Source organism: Triticum aestivum, chromosome 7B (genome assembly GCF_018294505.1).
Source record: "Triticum aestivum cultivar Chinese Spring chromosome 7B, IWGSC CS RefSeq v2.1, whole genome shotgun sequence".
Taxonomy (NCBI): domain Eukaryota; kingdom Viridiplantae; phylum Streptophyta; class Magnoliopsida; order Poales; family Poaceae; genus Triticum; species Triticum aestivum.
The window spans coordinates 513,892,843-513,901,252 of NC_057813.1; positions in this window are offsets into that span (position 1 = coordinate 513,892,843).

An 8,410-nucleotide genomic window follows, 5' to 3' on the forward strand; every position below is an offset into this window, starting at 1 on the left:
GCCCTCGCGGTGATCTTGCGAGGATGGCCTCGCCCTCTCTTTGGCGGAGCCAACACTGCCCTCTCCAGTGGAGCTTTCCCCTTCTCAGCGACGGAGAACCTCCTCACCAGGGCCATGCATGTTGCTGCAGGAATGAGGAGCAGGAGGATGAAGTTGCGATGGGAGCTCCGTCTCCCTCGCCCTATTATAGGCAGTTGGAGGCCAACCGGCATCCCCTCGCGTTCATGCAATGACGGCCATGCAGGCGTGCGCCAGTCTTTTGTCAGCCTCGGCACTTGCCGAGGCGACGTGGGGGAGCAGAGGCGACCGCGTCCCATCAAGAGCCACATGTCGAGCTTGGCCCGCGGGTGGTTGGGGCCCACGACGCTTCTGCATTTCCTCTTTTGCTTCGCCTCGAAGCCAGCCCGAGCGCGCCTTGGGTCCGGGGGATACTGTCGGTGTTCTGGGAACGGGGGTACCCAGATCTGCCAGCCTGCGTCCCATGGCATTGCTTCCCTAACGGCCCGGTACGGCACAATGGCAAGACCTCCAAGATAAGACCCTCGCAAGGGCCCTGGCCTCCTGAGGCTGTTAACACCAAGACTTCCCAAGGGGGCGGCCTCCTCAGGTTCCCTCCCGAGGAGCGGATATTTCAATGCAGGTACCCAGCCTCATGAGGCTGCGATGACATGAGCCATGATGACCATGGCCAGGCGGGTGCCGACATGCGCAAAGGAGACAGTTTCCCTTTCGGTGCTAAGGGAGCAAGGATGAGTGCGGGTTCCCGAGGAGTCCCCCAAAGCTTTCCATTCCGGTGCAACAAGACTAAGACCATGAGCTCAGCAGGGCAGATGTCATCACTGAGCCCACCGCTACATCACCACCAGAAGCTTTGCATGCGAAGACCACCTTTCGTTAGGATTAGATGTACTTCTTGTCCCCTTTTGAATTGGCCATTGTGGGATCCATTCCCGCCTATGTTTTGAGGGAAGAGGACCGATGCCACTATAAATATAGGTTAGCCACCACCATAGGGAGGGATCGGATCCTTCCCACCCTCACCACGGTAGCCCTCGTGAGATTGTTCATCCAATGTACTTCTTCATCCTCAACCCCTCATGAGACCAATCCACCACAAAGAAGGAGTAGGGTTTTACACCGCAAGGTGGCCCAAACTTGGGTAAACTGTTGTGTTTGTCATCTTCTGCGTGTGAGTGCATACCCGATGAGGCTAGGTTGCAGGGTGACGAGCTTGAGACTTGAGAGGTTGAGATCTTTGCACACGCCCCAGAGTTTGAACCTTCTTGGGTCTGCGAAGCCCCCTATCCGACAACATTGTGGTTATATCGATAACGATCTTCATGGAATATGTAGGAATCAATCGTGGTCCCGCTATTGGTTATTAACCGGAGAGGAGTCTCGGTCATGTCTACATGATTCTCGAACCCGTCGAGTCGCACGCGTAACGTTCGGTAGTGCTAGGGCAGTATTGAGATATTAATAGTGGATAGTATGAAGATTATTCAGAGTCCCGGATGGGATCCGGGACATCACGAGGAGCTCCGAAATAGTCCGGAGGTAAATATTCGTATATGAAAAGTTGTAATTGGGGTTCCAGAAAAAAGTTTGAGTTTTTTCGTTATTGTACCAGGAAGGTTTTAGAAGGTTCTGGAGTGGGCCCACCAGCATGGGGGACCCACATGAACGTGGGTAGTGGGGAAAGTCCCCACAACCCTGGTCTAGGTGCACCAAGATCCTCCCTTAAAGGGAATAGTATCATATGCCAAGGGGATAAGATCATGATCCCTAAAAAGGGGGATAGCGATTGGTGGGGAAGGAAAGGTGAGATTTCCTAACCCCCCTTGGCCAACGACCCTAGGACCTTGGAGGTCAATCCACCAGCCACCTCCACACCTATATAAAGGTGGGGAGATGATACGTCTCCAACGTATCTATAATTTTTGATTGTTCCATGCTATTATATTATCTGTTTTGGATGTTTTATATGCATTAAAATGCTATTTTATATTATTTTTGGGACTAACCTATTAACCTAGAGCCTAGTGCCAGTTTCTGTTTTTTGCCTGTTTTAGAGTTCCACAGAAAAGGAATACCAAACGGAATAAAACTTTTGGGATGATCTTTCTTGGACCAGAAGCAAACCAGGAGACCTGGAGATGAAGTCGGAGACTCCACGAGGCGGCCACGAGGGTGGAGGGCGCGCCCACGGGGTAAGGGCACGCCCCCTACCTCATGGACCCCTCAGAGCTGTCCTGACCTAATTCTTTCGCCCATATATACTCTTATACCCCAAAACCATCAGGAAGAGCCACGAAAACACTTTTCCACCGCCGCAACCTTCTGTACCCGTGAGATCCCATCTAGGGGCCATTTCCGGCGTCCTACCGGAGGGGGATTCGATCATGGAGGGCTTCTATATCAACACCCACTACAAAAAAATACACTTCCATGATTATACATGTTTGTCACAGTAGGTCGTATTTTTTGTGATGCATGTACATCCATGACGATTTTATGACAAAATCAAGATAGTCATACATGTGTTGTCGTAGAAGTGTTCCATGACATTACCAAAATTATCATCACGGAAGTGTCCACTTCCATAAGGATAAATTGCGTGTCACATAAGTGCTTTCATCAAGGGTGACCGACACGTGGCATCCACCGTAACAAAATGCTGTTAAGCTATCGGGTCCGGTTTGGATCCGATAACCCGTTAACAGCCCTGACCAATGGGGATTTTCCATGTGTAAAATCATCATTGGCCGGAGGAAACACGTGTTGCCTCATCGTTGGGACAGATGTCATCCACTCATTGGACAAGAGGCACCTATGATAGGTCGACACGTGGCACGACCCAACAGTGACCCATCCCAGTGAAAAAGACCGGCCCAGTAAAAATTAGCAGGCCGGCCCACATGTCAGGTCCATTTAAGCCCACGGCCCATTAAAGATGAGCCAATTTGGCCCATCAACATCCCGTTAAAGATTTGAAACCATTGCAGCCCATCATCAGTTTGAGCCCGTTAACAGCCTGCTGTATATTTGGGCTCAATATCGGCCCGATGAGATTTCGGCTTGTTAACGACCCATTCAATGGATGGGCCAATTTTCAGGATGTACATCTTTCGGCCTTCTAGCGACCCATTTAAATGTTTGGCTAATTTCTGGCCCGGTGTGTCTTTCAGCCTATTGATGACCCATAAATCAGTTGGGCCATTTGTAGTTGGACCTGAGTTTTGCCCTTTTAGCGACCCATTTAAGTGTTGGGCCAATTCCCGACCCTGTGTGCCTTTCAGTCTGTTAACGGACCATAAATGAGTTGAGCTATTTGTAGTCGGACCTGAGTTTTGGCCTTTTAACGGCCCATGCCCTTCATGGTCGAATACCAGCCCGGTTTCTCTTTCGTCCTGCTAAAGGCCCACAACACAGTTGGGCCATTTGCACCACGACCTGACTTTCGGCCTCTTAGCGGCCCATGCTCTTCATGGTCCAGTACGATCCCGCTGTCTCTTTCGGCTTGCTAAAGGCCCATAGTATAGTTGGGCCATATGTACCCCGAACATAGTAACGGCCTGTTAACGGCCCATGAAATGAAATGGGCCCACCTGTTGCCTACTTCATTGTCGGCCTGTTAACGACCTGGGAGGTAAGAGGGTCAACCATTAACTTTTGGCCTGGTAACGACCCATTAACTTAATGGACACACTAAAGTTCGTACATGTCTTTAGGCCAAATTAGATAATTTGAGCCCATTACGACAAACGGTTATGCATAGGCACAAAACTGATCAAGCAAAGGTATGGCATACAACGAAAAACATTGTGCATCGAGCATATATTACAGGAAATTACATCCACTGGGCAATCAAAGATTGAAGCTAGTGCAAATAAATTAACAGAACCTAACGATCTACAAAGTCACAATCTGCAACCTCAGCACGGATGACGCCCATAAGCATGTGGGCAACTTCTTGCTGCTTTGCTACACTGTCTCTGAAAATATTGATCAGTTGTTGTTGCGCATGAATCTGCAACTCTGATTCCTCCACCATTTCCATCATTGCTTCAGCCATTAATTGGTTCACAAACATACATTTTTTCCGTTGCATTTGAGACAGAGGATATTGAACAGATTCCGATGGTGATTTTGGTAGGCATGTATTATTGATAGTGGAGAGTGTCTCGACCACTGCATCATAACATAAATTAGGAGGGAAACCAAACAAATTAATCATGAGTTATTGCCATATTACCTGGCCTAGATTTGTTGGAAAGAAACAATGGGGTTGCCTTGCTGTTTTTAGAGTTTGTCTTCTTATCTTCAACAACCTGCACCAAATTAACACACTAGCATTGCTATCTTTGGCCAAGTCAGATAATAGGAAAGCAACATTGACATAAAGAACGTTTGGGAAACTAGCCAACACCAAATTAACACAATATGGCATAGCTATCATCAGCTAGGTAAGGTAATACGAAAGCAACATTGACACAATGAATGAATGGGCAACCAGAGCAGCACTACAATTCAGTAATGTGCATGATATGAGATAGTACACTCATGCAGCTCAGTATGCAAAACTACCAGGCAGTTTTCTTTACAAAAATCAACATTGGAGCCTTTAACATTTTGCTACAACTAATTTTAGATCAGATAAAGGTTGGATTCACGCTGATTAACAAAATACATGATGATGTAAAAATATAGTGATATACAACAGGTACTTACATCAGCATTGGAGCATAGAGAATTCCCGCAAGATATTTTACTTGAATACAATCCCAATGAAGGAAGTCTTCTATCATTTAACCTTATTTTCTAAAGGAGAGATGGGTAAGAAACATGTAGAAGATATAATCAGAATGCTATAAAATTTCATGATGCGAGGATACGCACACGCTTCTTAGAATGGAGTTGACATTCTTTTGCTGGACTGGAGAGGACTAGTTCTTTGGCCACTGGAATCTTCTTATTATCAGTGGGAGTTGGGTTTCTCTGTGCGGGAGCAGTATCTATGAAAAATGGAGTTGGTTTATTATCTCCTGGCATTTGGATCTTTTGCAAAGACCTGGTTTGTAACCCTTCAGATACTAACATAGCCGTCTTCCCCTTGCATGCCTTATATAGAAGAATGGTGCTTCAATTATAAAACATGCTACAACAGAGATGGAATAGGTACTGAAGAATAGAAAGGCATGACATATTGACATGTATTCCCTCCATCCGGAAATAAATGGATGGGTCTAGGCGTATTTCAGTTCTAGATACATTCAGTTTTATCCATTTCTGCAACATGTAATCCGGACGGAGGGAGTATGATGTAAGAGCTAGGGATACAACATGACAACACAGTAAAAAAACACTGAAAACCCACTGCAGAACCAAAGTATTCAAACCCACTGATATGAGATAGTACACTCATGCAACTCAGGATTCAAAACTATGACGCAGTTTTCCTTACAAAAATCAACATTGTGGCCTTTAATCATACATTTTGCTACAACTAAATTTAGATCATATAAAGGTTGGATTCACGCCGATTAACAAAATACATGATGATGTAAAAATATAGTGATATACAACAGGTACTTACATCTGCATAGGAGCACAGAGAATTCCTGCAAGAATCTTTCCTCACAGACGATACCAGTGCAGAAATTCTTCTATCTGTTAAGCTTATTTTCTAAAAGAGAGATGGGTAAGAAACATGTAGAAAATATGATCAGCATGCTATAAAATTTCATGATGCGAGGATAAGCACACGCCTCTTAGAATGGAGTTGACATATTTTTGCTGGACTGGAGCGGACTAGTTCTTTGGCCACTGGAATCTGCTTATTATCAGTAGGAGTTGGGTTTCTCAGTGCTGGAGCGATATCTATAAAAACTAGAGTTGGTTTATTATTTCCTGGCGTTTGGATCTTTTGCAAAGACCTTGTTTGTAACCCTTCATATTCTAACATAGTCGTCTTCCCCTTGCATGCCTTGTATAGAAGAATGGTGCTTCAGTTATAAAACATGCTACAACGGAGAGATGGAATAGGTACTGAAGAATAGAAAGGCATGGCATATTGACATGTATTCCTTCCATCCGAAAAAAATGGATGGGTCTAGGCGTTTTTCAGTTCTAGATACATCCTTTTTATCCATTTCGGCAACATGTAATCCGGACGAAGGGAGTATGGTGTAAGAGCTAGGGATACGACAGGACAACACAGTAAAAAAACACTAGTTGAATGTAAAACTTTATGCTAGCGGAATACGTACAGAAAAAACTAAGGCAACATACACGTGTATGATTGGGAAACTAAGATGGCATTGCAACAGAGCACTAGAACAACACTTTAATGTAAAAAAAACATGGTATGGTAGACAGATGAAGTACATACTGATGAATAAAAATGCATAAGATATTCAGAAGCATGATGTCCAAATTAAGCAGATGTCATTGTGATAGAGTAGAATGACAGTACTTGAATTTGAAAACATTTTATCATGAATGGAATAGGTACTGAAAAACAGGAAGGCATGACATATTTACATGCATGATCAGCATGCTAAGCACATGGCATTGCAACAGAGTAGATACACTCCAGGACATTATATGTATGTTGTACCCATATCATGGGCCAAGTTAGAGCAAGGAACTTGTGGGGTGAAGAGGATTCATCATATTTCTGCAAGTCTTGTGAAGAACTGCCTTTACATGTTCCATCATATTGGGTATCATGGACATCAAGTTTATTGTCCTTTACATTGCTCCGTGAGGTTCTTGTGGATATATCAGTGTGTGCAATTATATCTGACATGCATGGAAGACAACTAGTAGTTAGATTTATGTAATGAGTGCCTGTAGGAGATGACATAAATAGAAGGAATGGGGTTAGCTAGCAGCAACAGGTCTCAAAAATTAAAGGGAGAACACATATGAAAGCTACAGAATATGTATCGTTTGTACTCAGATTAACTAGATGGCACACAAAAGTATTAAAGAACAACATAGGTAATACTAGAAGTGGTATAATACTATAATCACCAGCATGTGGGATAGCATTGGCTGATGGATGATAACTATGGAACATCGTTACCTAAAGAACAAGTATCTTAGCCGAACTATGGAACAACCTTAACTCCTGAACAAGCCCCGTAAGATATCAGCATGAATATAGTGAAATGTGATAATCTATTTTCCATGCTTAGATGAATAACAAAGCCATAAATGTTGCACACAAGTAAGACGAGGGTACAACCTATCTGGCCACCATCCATAGGAGTGAGCATCATGTGCCGACTTGTCGATGGCCCTGCAGTTGTTGTGGCTGTCGATGTCGGGCACGCGCATTCGATGCAGGTTACTGTTGAGTGGGTACTATAGCTCCCTTCAGGTGTATGTTTCCCTGGTTGGAGTAGCTGCGGTGAGTCAGAAGACGGTGTGGCTGAAGATGCAGATAACGCATAATGTTAAGAACGACACATCTCTTTGATCTGAAGAAATACACTAAGAGATCAACATCAAGGTACGAGAGTGGTCACACATTTGTTGACTGAAGACTAAATTGGGTTCACACGATTTTAATTTATTTTGGTACTATCCGATCTATGCCGGATGGCTTGATGATCGTCTTGTGCCTCCCGGATGACACTGTTCGGAATCTTCCCCGATGAGCTAGCGACCAACGGCAGAGCAGTTTGCCTCCGCCGTCCATGGACCCGGCCAAAACCCAGCACCTTACCCCACCACACTGCCATGGTTGCGCCGCCCCCGGGCCAATCCACAAAGACTCCCTGTCATCCAGATCCGGTGGCGGCAATACCTTCAACCCACGCAACTCTAAGATAGCCATCTAAGCGCTGCTTCCATAGTGAACTTGCGTCCCTGCACCCTTACGTTAGAAACTAGCCAACCAGCAGCCTAGGAGCTCCGCCGCCTCGAGGGGTGCTGCTTCCCATTAGGAATTGATTGGCCCATAATAAAAAATCAGACAACTGATGCCTAAATAAAGTGATTTGAGATGAGGGTGCGACCTATCTGGCGGCATGGCGAAATAGACAGCTCCAGTTGCCGAGTCGGTGAGGCTGGTGCGGTTGCGGTGGCGACCGGCAGTAGGGAAGCAGCAATGTCGCGACGGTCGATGGCTACGGGGAAGCAGCACCGGGACTCTGGACGGATCCGAAGTTGGAGCCACTCCGGCGCCTTGAACAATGGCGGGGGTGAATCGGCTCCGGTACGGTTCACGCGACAGTCGTTGAGGCAGCTCCAGCAGCATGGAGTAAGAGGCACACGGCCCAGTGCACGGCGACAAATGGATAGTGTCTCTGGCATTAGGGAGGAGGGCGGTTGTGAAATTGGTGCGGTGGGGGGAACCATGGTGGAGGGGCTGAGGTTTCGCGGCTTGGGAGAAGGGAGC